Source organism: Petaurus breviceps, unplaced genomic scaffold (assembly GCF_028583685.1).
Source record: "Petaurus breviceps papuanus isolate PSGF00001 unplaced genomic scaffold, PetGlider_PUasm1.0 90778, whole genome shotgun sequence".
NCBI classification, from domain to species: Eukaryota; Metazoa; Chordata; class Mammalia; order Diprotodontia; family Petauridae; genus Petaurus; species Petaurus breviceps.
This window is the reverse complement of record NW_027187343.1, coordinates 840,763-855,756: the sequence shown is the minus strand read 5'-3', so window position 1 is coordinate 855,756 and position 14,994 is coordinate 840,763. Positions and strand designations below refer to the sequence as shown.

The 14,994-nt window shown below is 40.2% G+C and overlaps 1 pseudogene; it reads left to right on the top strand.

Moving 5' to 3' along the window:
* Nucleotides 1-4,987: 4,987 nt before the first annotated feature.
* Nucleotides 4,988-14,142, top strand: LOC138147007 (E3 SUMO-protein ligase KIAA1586-like; annotated as a pseudogene).
* The last annotated feature ends 852 nt before the right edge of the window (nucleotides 14,143-14,994 follow it).

Genomic DNA, 14,994 nt, shown 5'->3' with positions numbered 1-14,994 from the left:
GGGAATGTCTGACTTGAATTCAGGGTCTTCTTGACTCCAAGTCCTGAGCTCTACTCATTGTACTGTCATCTACCTGCCATCTAGTGAAGCTGATGGATCCCTTCTCAAAATAATGTTTTAAGATGCTATATCCCTGGTTTAGGTAAGCCCTACTATCTTGGTAGATGGGATAAATTGTTCTGAGAGCAAGTAACTAAGTAAGTGAAAGAGGGAGTGACAGCTCACCTAATTCACTCTATGTAGCTGGCCCCAAGCCGTGCTTCATGCTTCTTCTACCAGGACGCCAGAGCCAACACAGCAGAGCAAGGGTATCTTGCCACCTGCCTCCATGCCATCTCCTCCTTACTAGGAACAGAGACCCTCTGACTCTGACCTCCAGAAGTCATGCCCTGCCCTGCCCAGCCCAGCCCAGCCAAGCTCTGGGGCATTTTTCTCCCTACCCTGGGGTTGTATAGTCCTAATTCTGGGAATGGGGAATGCTCCAGCCCCTTATAGATGGGATGCTTAGGATCTATGTTTGTAATATTAGTTTGTAACATCAGTTTGTAAAATCAATTTGTAAAACCAGTCTGTAAAATCACATTTCCCCCTCCCCAGCCTCAGAGCATTAACTCTGCCCCTTCCCCCTGCTGTACTCTGACAAAAACCACTCATGAACTGTTTATTTCTGCTTGGAACAACAACAAGCTACACCTATGAATCCTTCACTAAACCATCTATAAACATTTTAGCTTAGGCAAACATTATCTCCCCTTAGTATAATAGTCAGCTTCACCATGAATCCTTTAAGGTCCTATAAATAGGTTAACTCCTTAATCAATTATCCACATACTGAGTCTCCATTAGCCTTGGTTCCCAACATACATCTTGTCAAACATGACACTGATGGGTGGCAAACTAGGCACTTCTCAGTCAGCCCTTGACTGCTAGCTGACTTAGTGACGTTTCAGGTCTAAAACCATACCTCCAGGTAGCCCCCCTTGGGCTATTTCCCAGTGAATTATGGGCAATACACCTACTCAGTTGACATTAAAAGTGCAAGTCCCTTTAAGCACTTACCACTCCTTAACTCCTCCCTAATCCCACCCTTTCTTACCTAGTTAGCATAATTGACATTTAATTTACAACCTAAACTCCTTAAAACTATGCCTATGTCTTCTTTAAGTTTGAAGGTCCCCTAAGGACCCTTGCCTGCTGTAAAGCATACAATAAACTTTCACAATCCTGACTCCAAGTTGGCTTGGGCTGAATTCTTTCCAGACTGAATCGCAGGGATTCTGGTCAGAGATATTGATCAGAGTTCCTGTATAACCTATTGCCATCCCCCATCATTACTAGTATATAAGTTCCTTGAGGTCAAGATCTATCTCCCTTTTATACTTTATTTTGCCAGAGGCCATAGGGTCTCCTCACTCTGGGCTGGTAGCTCTGGGCAATTATAAACTTTAGGATCTTGAGAAATTGGCTCATTTACGTGGGCACTTAATATTTGCTGGCTTTAATCTGAGCTGGGTATACAAAGATTAATAGTATTTCATCAGGCAAGGATGGTATGGCTCCATTCTCCTCACTATTGGTATCCTCTTCTACCATGATGTAATGCCATGCACAGAAGCTTTCCAGAAGAACTGCTATGTGAACAGCTTTTTTTTAGGATTCTGATTACTCAGTATAGTGATCACTCTATTCCATAACAAAAGCAAAACATCCATGGAAAATGAAGGTACAGCATAATTCAAAATATAGCATTCACCATATTTCAACTAATCACAGAAAATCACAATATAATATTCACAACATAGTCTCAAAGTAAAATAGTCACTCTTAAGTTAATTCAATCAGTCACAAAATAGTCACTCTTAAATTAATGAAATCAGTCACTTATCGGTAGTATCAAAGTACACAGTCAAAGTCTTCCACTCTTGGGGCAAAGACTTTTTTTTTAAAGCAATCAGGGTTAAGTAACTTGCTTAAGGTTACACGTCCAGGTGTTTCTGGGTGGGTGCTAAGTATCTGATTCAATCCCCACGTCATCCCGACACTGGAGCTGGTGCTCTTACTTGCTGCGCTATCTGGCCACCCCGGGGCAAAGTCTTGATTAACTCAATTAGTCACTTATCAGTAGTCTCAAAGTCTTCCACTCTTGGGGCAAAGTCTGGATTAACTCAATTAGTCACTAATCAGTAGTTTCAAAGTCTTCCACTCTTGGGGCAAAGTCTCATACTGATTGATTAACTCAATCAGTCACTAATCAGTAACAATAGTCAAAATACTCAAAGCACAATCAGTCACTTATTCAGTGAAGACTTACTAAGTATCATACACAAAACCCTCCACCCTTTAGGTCACTAGTAAACTATAATTCCATAATTACTCAGTACCCAAGGAGAGGTCTTTTCTTCATCTTGACTTGGGGCCTATTCTCAGATTCCCTGGATCCCCTTCCATGGTCCCAGATTCTACCTGAATTCAATGGCAGACAGCTCCCAGTTCCTTGACCAGCTCTCTGGGGAGGTCCTTCTCCACACTGGCATTCACAGGGTCTGGTCCATGTCAGCTCCTTCACCATTTCTGCCCCAAGGAATTCAAGGCTCAACCAATCCACAAACAAACAAAGTCTCAGCATCCTGGTCATGCTTCAGTCACCTGGGCTCCTGGCTCCTGGCCTCCTGGCTCTGGGCTCCTGGACTCCTGGCTCCTGGCTCCTGGCTCCTGGGCTCCTGGGTTCCAGATTCCAGGCTCCTGGCTCCTGGCTCCTGGGCTTCTGGCCTCCTGGCTCTGGGCTCTGGGCTCCTGAGATCCTGTTCAGAAGAAGCTCCACCACCACAAGTTTTCAGGACTCAGTTCTCTATTCTTCTGTACCTGTTCGGTCTCAAGGAAATTCTGACTGTGCCTCTCTGGGGCTTTTCTTACCTATTTCCTTCAGCCAATTTCCTGTTACGTCAGTAACAAGGGGACAGAAGTTCATACCTTCTGTTTCTCCAATCAGAGGCTTGATCAGTTAAGTGTTAAGTACCTACTTTTGACAACACAAAAGGGATCTTCAAATTCAAAAATTACATCACCATTACACATGAAGGCAGTTGCCTTTTAAGGAAAGGGTAAGGGACCAGGACTTGCATCCTACAGTAAGAATGAGATGCTACTTAGAAAGAATTTGGAAGGTGGGTCTGAGAAACTGAAGAATTTGTTGGTCTCTGCCTTTGGCTGAGTCTGTATGGTTATTGTAGATCAGGGCTCTTAACACTTTGTGTCACAGACCCAAACGTGTGTTGTTAAATGTTTGTATCAACTGACTCTCCTAGAGAAAAACATACACATGCACACTTTTGAGTTTAATCTGTATTGTTATTGTTTTCTTCATCACTTCTTAAGTCTAGGTAATCAATAATAAATCCAGCTCTGACTTGTAGCATTTGCTTATCTCCAAGGGGGAAATTCTCACACTGACAATTCAGCACACCCTTCCCTGGACCCCTTTAGCAATCTGGGAATGTTTTTAAATGCATAAAATAAAATATATAGGATTCCAAAGGGAACCACGTATATTGAAATAGCTATCAAAATATTTTTTTAATAAGTTCGCAGACCCCAGGTTAAGAGGAGAAGGTAGAAGAGAGGCAGAGGCAGAGACTGAGGCAGAGACAAATAAACAGACAGACAGAAAGAGTACTTACTTATTCAGTGCTTACTATATGCCAGGAGCTATGATAAGTCCTAATGATTCAAGTACAAGCAAAGAAGACAATCCCTATCCTCAAGGAGCTTATATTCCAAAGGGAGTACATAGTACCTAAAAATGATCCTTGGAAAATAGACACATTTCTGAGGTTCCTTAAGAACTGGTAATGGGGGGGGGAGCAGCTAGGTGGTACAGTGGATAGGGCCCAGGTCCTAGAGTCCAGAGGATCCGAGTTCAAATTTGACCTAAGACACTTAAACTACCTGTGTGATCTTGGGCAAGTCACTTAACCTCAATTTCCCTGCCTTCCCCTCCCCCCCCAAAAAAAAAAAAGAATTGGTTATCAGGGTTAGGAACTTAAGAATCAGAATGGGAGGGGCCCTAGGTAGAGCTGCCCTGCCCAGGGTGGAAGGCTACATGTGGGGAGGTGGAAAGAAATCCAGAGAAGAAGTCAAAACAGGAGTGAAGTTAACACGGTTGAGGACCCCTCACTATGTGCTGGCCCATTCTGCATTGTCCTTCCTTTCCTGCCTCCTCTTTCTCCTGAAAGCATCCCTGACTTAGCCTGAGTTTCTCCCAACACACTGCTCCCAGTCAAAATATGATCAGGGAGCCAGAAGACATAAAAATGATAAAGTCCTCTAGATTCCAAACCGGTTCCCTAGGCGGCCATTTGGCTTCGTGACCTCATATTATATTAGTGTGCAGCTCAATGGATTTTTTATTACATTTGGAATTAAATAACCCAAAGATGATTCCGGCGGGCTGAGGGAAAACAGAAGTTTAATCGAAGGAAATAACAGAATGGATCTGATTCTCAAATTGCAGGATGTTCTGAGGTACCCAATGGAGGCTGATGATTCAGAATCTCTCCATCCCTGTCTCTGTCTCTGTCTGTTTTTTTGTCTGCCTCTCTGTCTCTATTTGTCTCTATCTCTCTGTCTGTCATTTCTGTCTCTGTCTTTCTTTTTCTGACTCTGTCTCGCTGTCTCTGTCTCTGTTGTCTGGCTGTCTCTCTAGCTCTGTCTCTGTTTCTTTTTGTTTCCCAGACTTTCTCCCATCTCCATTTCTTTGTGGTTGTATTAGAGGTGATTGATTCACCATCGACCCAGGTAACATCAGAGCTTCCTGAATGTTTCCCAAAGGGTTCTTCTTCCTCAGCACCACTCTCAGCAACCTCTGGACCAGAAACATTCCCCTAATGGGGAATGGGTAAATGGGTAAAAACAGACACCATTCTACTCCATCTCCTGGAAGGGGCTCTTGGAAAGGATGGTGGGTTTTGCCTGCTCTGAGGCTGGTATTATGGCTTGGTGTCAGAGGGATGTGGGTGGTAACAGTACAATGTGGGCTGAGGATGAGATTAGGGAGCCAAAGCAGGAAGATGAGGAGTACGGCAAGGCAGAAGGAGGGCTGACAAAGACTGTGAGTCAGATGGGCCCAGGATGAGGTCCAGGAAGGTCAGCTATTGAGAGGTTCAGAAACTCAGAAGGAAAACTGTGAACATAGAGTTAGAAACTCAGGCAGTGAAGCTTTAGGGGCTAAGATGTGGGGGCTCATGGGAGGAGCAGAAGTGACCTTCTTCAAATGGAGGAGAGGCAAAAATGGACAAGATGGAGCATTTTTCTCTCCCTGGCTCCAAATCCAGTTTCCAGCTGCAGAGAACAAGGTGAGGAGACCCTGGACAGCATCATTTCGTCAGGTTCTTGGCGGAATGAAAGTCACTGGGAATGGCATAAGCCTCATATCATTTTTCTCTGTCTGATTATAGTCTGAGCTCCTGTGAGGGAGGCACTATGGCAACATTTATCTCTTACCAGTCAACTGTAAAGGCTCCTGGGTCACTCTTCTGCTCTCAGGCAAAGGAGAATAACTATCTCCAGAAGCATCAGAGGCCTGAGCGTGACCACGGCTTTATTTCAAGTTTTTCTTGGCTATGCTGGGCCTTCTGGGACATCCCCTACAGCTCATTCTGAGGAAATTTCCTTGGGAGATGAAGAACCTGAATAGGAAGGGAAAGCACATTTATTAAGCATCTACTATGCGCCAGGCACAATACCAAGTTTGCACATATTATCTCATTCAGTCCTCATAAAAATACTGAGAGTTAGGTGCTATATTATTATACCTGTTTTATAGATAGAAATTAAATGTGCCCAGGGTCACACAGCTAGTAAGTTTCTGAGGTCAAATTTGAACTCAGGTTTTCCAGGGCCAGCGCTCTAACCACTGTGCCACCTAAATGCTGACAGGTTTGTCGAATTGAATTCAATTTGACTGTTGCTTCTACCACCAATTATGGAGGGGGAAATGGGTGGTAGAGGAGAATAGGGCTGAAAGCAGAGCGTTCTGGAAGATGGGTGCAAAGCAAAGAAATATGCTTGAAGACTCAGTTAAATGTCTATCGAAAAATAAAAATTTCACATCCCAGTGTCTTTGAACTAACTGCAAAGTTTACAGCACCAGAAGTGTTGAACATGGGGTTCTGCACAATGTGAGTGGGGCCCAAACTAGATTAAAATGTAATTGGGAAATATTTAGCAAAATAAATAAAAGTGGGGCAGCTAGGTGGCGCAGTAAATAGAGCACTGGTCCTAGAGTCAGGAGGACCTGAGTTCAAATCCGACCTCACACACTTAACACAAAAACTAGCCATGTGACCTTGGGCAAGTCACTTAACCCCAACTGCCCTACCTTCCCCCCTCCGAAAACAAACAAATGAATGAATGAATAAAAGTAAAATAGAACATAGATAATGTTAACGTGTGGTTTTCTAAGTCAAAGTGTGGGGTTAGTGGCCCCATTCCAATGTGGGTTTGATGCCATTAATCTTCACTATGCAGAGGCACCATCTTCTGCCAGAAAACTTTCCTGACCCCCCAAATGCTTATTCCCTGTTTCTCAAACCACTTTGTATTTAACTGCTTTGTAAAAGTTAGCATTTATTCACTTTTCATTTATTATAGTCTTGTCTCTGCCATTAGAATATGAGCTCATTGTGAGTAGGAATTATTTCATATTTTGTACTGGTGCTCCTGATGAGATATTTGTAAAGCACTTAGCACAATGCCTGGCATACAGTAGGCATTTAATAAATGCTTGTTGATTGACAAGTACTTCAGGCAGCTGCTTAGGATCTTTAAATCATCATAAGGATTGGAAATGAACTGACAGATGCTCTGTGTGTTTGCATTCATGAAAGGCACTGAGCTAGGCACTAGGGACACAAAGATAGATTTGCTACTAAAGCTAATTTGTAGGGACAGTTATGTGTTGCTGTGGATAAAGTGGTGGACCTGGAGTCAGGAAGTCCTGAGTTCAAATCTAGCCTCAGATACTTGCTAGCTAAGTGACCCTGGGCAAGTCACTTAATCTATTTGCCTCAGTTTCCTCATCTGTAGAATGGGGACAATAATAGCACCTATTTCCCAGAGTTCTTGTGAGAATTATATGAGATGATAATTATAAAGTACTTGGAATAGCACCTCACATATAGTAAGTGCTATATAAATGCAAATTATTAACTATTATTATTCTTAAAGTACTTACTACATAATATGCTAGAAAGATACATACAGAAATAACTTCAAGACAAAGGAAAGTGAGAACAGTGAAAAGGAATTATCTAGAAATTTGAAGGAGTTATCACTTTCAGGTAAATAGACATATTGTTGTTTAGTTTGACTCTTCATAATGCCATTTGGTGTTTTTTTGGCAGAAATACTGGAGTGGTTTACCATTTCCTTCTCTACCTCATTTTACAAATGAAGAAACTGAAGCAAACAGGGTAAAGTGACTTACCCCGGGTCATACAGCTAGTTAAGTGTATGAGGTCAGATTTGAACTCAGGAAGATGAGTCTTCCTGACTCCAGACCTGACACTCCATTCACTATGCCAGCTCGTTGCCCTGGATAAACAGAAGATGGAATCAAATAAAAGCTGCTTAGAGTAGATGGCATATAGGTCAGGCCTTGGGAAAAACAAGAGGGGGTTTACTATATGGAGACTGGAATTATCAGAGTACATTCCATTCATAGCTGATGTTCTATTCAAAGGCATAGTGATGAGAACTAGAAAGACAAAGACAAAGAATCTTCTTTGGCTACGATATGGAGCAGGATTTTTAACCTGGGGTCCACAGGTTTTCACCCACCCCAGGTCCTTGGATGGATTTCAGGGGATCTGTGAACTAGGATGAGAAAAAAAATGTGTATGCATGTGTGGGTGTATAGATATATATGTATATATGCATATATATAATCTTTTATTTTTATTAACTTCAAAACTCACTTTAGCATTTCCTTCAATTATTTAAAAACATTATTCCAAGAAGATATCTGTAAAGCACTTAGTACAGTGCCCAGTATATACAGACACTTAACAATTGCTTATTCCCTCCCCCATTCCTCCCTTTGCTTTCACCACACTGCCAAATGAATCCATGACACCCAAGATGTAAAAAGCCCTAGACACAGAGCTCATGAGGAAAAACAATAGGGCTCAATAGGATGGAACCACATTGCAGGGGACCTGGAACAGGAGTTTATCCTTAATTCAGAAGGAAATGGAGAAAGTTCTAAGAAGAGGGGTGGTACAATCTTGGCACCAGTGTAAAGGATAGTTGGGGTGGAAGGGCATAAGAGATGCATTGGGAAGCTATGATAATAGTCTAGACAAGAAATGAAGAGCTGACCTAGGGCAACTGTATCAGCAGCAACAAGGATATGGATGAGAGGGAGATTATAGAGGTTGAAGCAAAAAATCTTGGGATCTAACTGGACGTGTAGGGTTGTCAAAGAACTTGACCAGTCTAGACCCATTTATCGAATATTTGTTGAAATGAATTGTTGAATTGACTACTATGGAAAACTGGAAGGTCCATTTTTCATGGAAGCCACTGAAAGAGACAGGAAGGCAAAGAGAAGACTAAGATACTCCAAAAGCAGGTACATTCACATGGATCAAATAAGGAGTCATGTGGCCATTGATGTCAGTATATCTACCCTTTGTTGTAGACTGTATTAAGTACAAAATAACTCTTAAAATCTTCTAGCCCCAACTCATGCCTCAAGTTCTGGGCATCCTCAACCACTAACGAGTTTTTTCAAAGATATTCTGATTTTTTTTTTCTTGAGGTAGAACACGTGCCCTGTGCCTATCAATAGAACATGTCAGGAGAGCGATGGAGGTAACAGATTGCAAGGGGGTGGTTGTAACTGATTTTCTGCCATGGTTTTGGCTGCTTGATGAGAAGCTCTGCTCTCCTCGCCTTCGTCTCTCCTTCCCCTTCATCCTCTCATCCCACTTGAATTAAAGTTCTTTTTCATTCAGAAATTAGCTTCTAAATTTTTCCAACACTCTTCAAGGAGCCTGAGCTAAACTCTGGGAAATGGACCAAGGATCAAACCTTGTGCTTCTGTGAACTCCATTGAGTCCTTTCCCCTTCTCTTTCAGGAGAGGGGCATGAATGATATTGTGCATAGCGTGATAGAATCAAAAAGGCCTGAATTCAAATCCTAACACTAACACTTAATAGCTGTGTTACCATGGGCAAGTTACTTAACGTGGCTAAGGGTCAAGGACCTCACCTTTGGAATGAGGAGGATACAATTTCAATAACTGGGTTTCAGGTTAAAAGGTGTTATACAGGAGAAGGAAATAACAGAATTATTTATGTAACCCCTTCGAGAAGAGAAGACTTGGGGTAGAAATGATAGCTGTCTCTAGGAATTTGGAGGCCGTCATACAGAAGGCAGATTACATTTGTTCTGTTTATTTGAAGAGGGCAGAACCAGGAGCAAAGGGTAAAAATTTCCAAGAGGCACATCCTTTTTCAGATATGGGTTGGACTAGATTGCCACTGAAATGCTGTGATTTTCCTGAGAAGAGAACACCAACTGTCAAGCAGATGGACAGTGGAAGAGTTACCCAGGAAAATGTTACAGCTCTTTCATACTCCCAGGGCCAGAATGCTTCCCTGCTACTTGACACTTCCCATACCTAGAATTAGAATGCCTCTAAAACCATTTCTGCTCCAGAACTCACACTTCATCAGTACTCACTGGCCCCAGGGCCCCTCTCTCTAATTGGAGGGCGTGGAAAAAAAGAGATCCTCTTAGAACCTTGGCTTAAGGAGGTCACCCAGGCCAACCATCTCTTCATTTCTTACCTGTCTACATGTCCCTGGCCTTCCACTTTGTCATCCTGTTGATTCCCCCTCCCTCCCCAAGATGGAAACCTCTCCCCTTTTCAGATTCCTTTTGAGTGTCATCCCTCCCCCTTTATATTGTAAGCTTCTCAAGGGCAGAGATTGTCTTTCTTTTTTCATCTCTTTTCTTGAACTCCCAGTGCTTGGCATACTACCTGGCATACAGCAGGTGATTAATAAATATTTACTGACTGGCAAATGGTCTTCTTTTCCTTATAGTAGCTAGGTGGCGCAGTGGATAGAGCACTAGCCCTGGAGTCAGGAGGACCTGAGTTCAAATGAGGCCTCAGATACTTACTAGCTGTGTGACCCTGGGCAAGTCACTTAACCGTGATAACTGAAATTTAAAAAAAATTACTGGTCACTAACTTGGGTAATTCCACCCTAGTTTATGGTAAACATTCTGTGCTTTCCAATTTTAATCCCTCAAGGATAGGTTATACCTAATTGTCATTTTTGCTATTGTTATTCAGTAGTTTCAGTCTGAATTCTCTGTGACCCCATTTGGGGTTTTCTTGTCAAAGATACTAGAGAGGTTTGCCATTTCCTTGTCCAACTCATTTTACAGATGAGGAAACTGAGGCAAAGAGGGTTAAGTGACTGGCCCAGGGTTACACAACTAGCATTTGAGGTTGGATTTGAACCCAGGAAGATATGTTTTCCTAATTCCAGGTACTGCACTAGATGCCCATAACTGTCATACATGAGAGGGTTATTTGCCCAGTAACTACCAAATAGCAATAAAGGTTTGGTAGGATTCCCCAGTTTTGTTTTTTTTTTCCAGCCCAAACCCCTTCCACTCCTCTCAGTCATGGCCATGCAAGGGTTCCTATTGAGTGTTGGTAAGAAGTCTTCTCTTTGGTTGCTGAATCAGAATTAGGTGGATGTATTAAGGGATGGGATATGCCCATTTCACAGACCTCTCTTTATGTCTGATTCAGAAAGCAATTACCCAGACTGGAGAGTAAGGTGAAGACTCATCTTCATGAGTTCCTATCTGACTTCAAACATTGTGTGACCCTGGGCAAGTCACTTAACCCTGCTTGCCTCAGTCTTCTCATCTGTAAAATGAACTGGAGAAGGAAATAGCAAACCACTGCAGTATCTTCACCAAGAAAACCCCAAATGGGGTCACAAAAAGTTAGACACAATTAAAACACCTACCTACTATATGCCAGGCACTGTGCTAAACATTTTATAATTATCTCATTTGGTCCTTACAACAACCCTGGAAGGTAGGAGTTATTATTATCCCCATTTTACAGTTGAAGAAATTGAGACAGATAGATGTTAAGTGACTTGCCCAAGATTACACAGGTAGTAAGTGTCTGCAGCCAGATTTGAGGAGGACAGGACAAGGAGGAGAAGGAGAAGAAAGAGAGCATGCTATTCAGCGGTGTGCTAGAAACAGTTCATAGAGACTCACAAGTACTGATCTGTTAAGTTTTCAAGAATTTTTGCAAGCTGGTTGTTCAACACAGCCAGTGAGCAATTCAATCAGCTCCTATACCAATAATGATAATTGTTGCTTTAAAGGAATTGGTGTCAACCACAGCAGAGTGTATTCTCATACATTATTGTCTAGTTTAAATGATGGTGGCTTTAATGATGAATATCTGAAAGTGAACATAATTGTAAATTATTCTTTTTTTAATATTTTATTTTTTCCAATTACATGTTAAAAACAATTTTTAACATTCTTTTCTTTAAATTTTGAGTTCTAGATTCTCTCCCTACTTCCTTTTCCCCCTAATTGAGAGAGCAAACAATTTTATATTGGCTATACAAGTACAGCAAAACATATTTCCATATGTCATGTTGTAAAAGAAAATACAGACCCCCCTCCAAAAAAAAACAAACAAGAAGAATAAATTAAGTTTTTAAAAGTATGCTTCTATCTGCATTTAGACTCCATTAGTTCTTTCTTTGGAGGCAGATAGCATTTTTTCATCATAAGTCCTTTGGAATCATCTTGGATCATTATGTTGCTGAGAATAGCTAAGTTACTCACAGTTAACCATCATTACAATATTGCTATTACTGTATAAAATGTTCCCCTGGTTCTGTTCACTTCACTTTGCAATGTTCATATAAGTCCTTCCAGGTTTTTATGAAAGCACCCTACTTGTCATTTTTTATAGCACAATAGTATCCCATTACAACCATATACCACATCTTGTTCAGCCATTCCACAATTGATGGACATCCTTTCAATTTCCAATTTTTTACTACCACAAAAAGATCTTCTTGAAATATTTTCTGTACATATAGGTCCTTTCCCCCTCCCTCCTTCCCTCTCTCTCTTTATTTCTTTGGGATACAGACCTAGTAGTTTTATTTCTGGGTCAAAGGGTATACAAAGTTTTATAGACCTTTGGGCATAATTCCAAAGTATTCTCCAGAGTTGTTGGATCAGTTCACAACTCCACCAACAATTTTCCCACATCCCCTTCCAACAGTTGTCATTTTCCTTTTCTATCACATTAGCCAATCTGATAGGTGTAAGGTGCTACCTCAGAAATTTGCATTTCTCTAATCAATAACGATTTAGAGCATTTTTTCATATGACTAAAGATAGCTTTGATTTCTTCATCTGAAAACTTCCTATTCATATCTTTTGAACATTTGTCAATTGGGAAATGATTCATAATCTTATACATTTGACTCAGTTCTCTATACATTTAAGAAGTGAAGACTTTATCAGAGAAACTTGTTGTAAAAAATCTTTTCCCAGGGGTGGTTAGGTGGTGCAGTGAATAGAGCACTGGCCCTGAAGTCAGGAGGACCTGAGTTGAAATCTGGCCTCAGACACTTAACAAACTTACTAGCCGTGTGATTTTGAGCAAGTCACTTAACCTGAATTGCCCTCCAAAAAAGTAAAAAAAAAATCTTTTCCCAGTCTTCTGCTTTCCTTCTAATCTTGGCTGCATTGGTTTTGTATGTGCAAAACCTTTTTAATTGAATATAATCTAAATTCTCCATTTTGCATCCCATAATATTCTCTATCTTTCATACTGTTCTGATGGTGTTGATACAATACTGGGAAGAAAATCTGGAATAGGTATAAAGTTGTTAGAAAATTTTCCTAAAATCATCATTTGGCACTTTAAATCATCAATTTGCAATAATTACTAAATGATTCAAAAACTGAAATAAAACAAGCTAATCGTTTTTAAATATTTCTGGATAAAATGTATTCTATTTATTACCAATCTAATAAAAATCAAAATGAGCTAGAAACCACTGCTAAAGAACTTGAAATTGAAACTATTAAAATTAGTCAAGTACTAGGACTGAGATGAGCAGCTCATAGTTTATGAGCTGTTACTAATGAGCTGTTTCTGATGAGAAGCTTATAGTTTGTCACTGATGATGATATATAGCATACATATCGTGAACTATAGATACTTTTTTCTCATTCTTTTTATTATGGGTTGAAAAGGAGATTAACTAGCATTAATTTCTTGCAAGACCTAGCTTAAATGATTGACATTCTTGAAGAATTTTCAACTGCCTTCCAATCAAGATTACTAACATTCAGAAAGCATGAAAATTAATCAAAAGCACCACAAGAGCATTAGAAAATTTAAAGATTTGTCCTGGAAGGCATGAATCTTGAGACAAAAATCTGATTAAAACAAATAAATTTAGAGAAATTCCATTTAATAAAAGCAATAAATATACTGTTTTCCTAGGGATATGTTACTAGAAAATATTCAGCACATGAATTTTACATCTTTTATTGAACAGAAGTAACAATGAAAGCATTTTAAATTATTTTGATTTGTTTAAATTATTTCTTTGTATTACTTGGCCTTATGAAGAACTAACTTCAATATGGCTAACTAAAGAAAAAAAAACACATCATTTAAGTAAAATTTTAAAACATTAAATTGATTTGAATAATTTTCAGAGTTTTGCAGATAACAAGGTAGAATCAATGTTTCAATCCCTATAACTATACAGAGAGCTAAAAGAATAGCATTATTGAAATCAATAATGCTGAAGCTAAGAGGTTTCAGTTTAATGAATATAATTTGTATGAGGGTGAGATACAGTTTAGCAGTAGATCATATATCAGATTTGATGACAATAAATTCATTGAGAAGAGAGTTAGTGGATTGGGATGCAACTCCATTTATAAACTCATGATTGAATTGCAACCAGAAATGGGCCACAAATATAAGAGTTTGGCAAAAATGAACAAAAGCATTCTGTGAGAGTCAATTGACTACATGGACTATACAATAAATGATATTGTATATTTTATTACTATTTGTAAATTGTATACTATACATCCTTTATATAAGTAAAATTTATAATGAACTTGTGTAGGTTTATATGCATGCTTTTTCTTTCTTTCTTTTTTTTTTGAGAGCTAGTTGTTAAATATTGACCAGCACACTACTGGCTATACTGGAATGTTAAAGGGATTGTTGAAATGTGTCCCAACACTATTAACTCTTTAAGATTAACAATATGCTATTGGTCCAAAAAAATGTCAAGACAATATGATGGAGACCCATGGCACACTGCATGCCTCCCCTACCTATGGTGCTTTTATGGGAGGACATGGATGAGAACCAAACAGAATAGGTGGTTGTAGATGAGTTACAACCTGAATCATGGAAAGAATATGTGTATCAATGAGATCCCAGAGCCACTGAACCAGTGAAATGTATTAAAAACCCTCACTATCCAAAATAGCACTGGACAGACCACTGCCGGAGCGGCATGAGATCCCTCAAGTTCAAATTCTAAAATCACCACCCTGCTCCATCCACTCCCAGCCAGGAGCTTCTTTTGTTCCAGGAAAAAAATCATTCTGATTATCATCATCCACAAAGGTTAAAATTGTAAAAGATTACCTATCCCGATCCTTCCATTTAGCAGATGAGGAATCTGAAACTTAGCCAGAAAAGCTGTGACCCACCCAAAACCAAAAAGCAAGTTAAATCCTGTCCAAGAAGGAAGGATCACACAATGTCTGTGGTAGAGACAGTCCACTGGTAAAACGAATCTTACAACACAGACACACATACAACTCACAACTGGAGGGAGAGAGGGAGGGAGAGGGATAGGGAGGGAGAGAGAGAAGGGGAA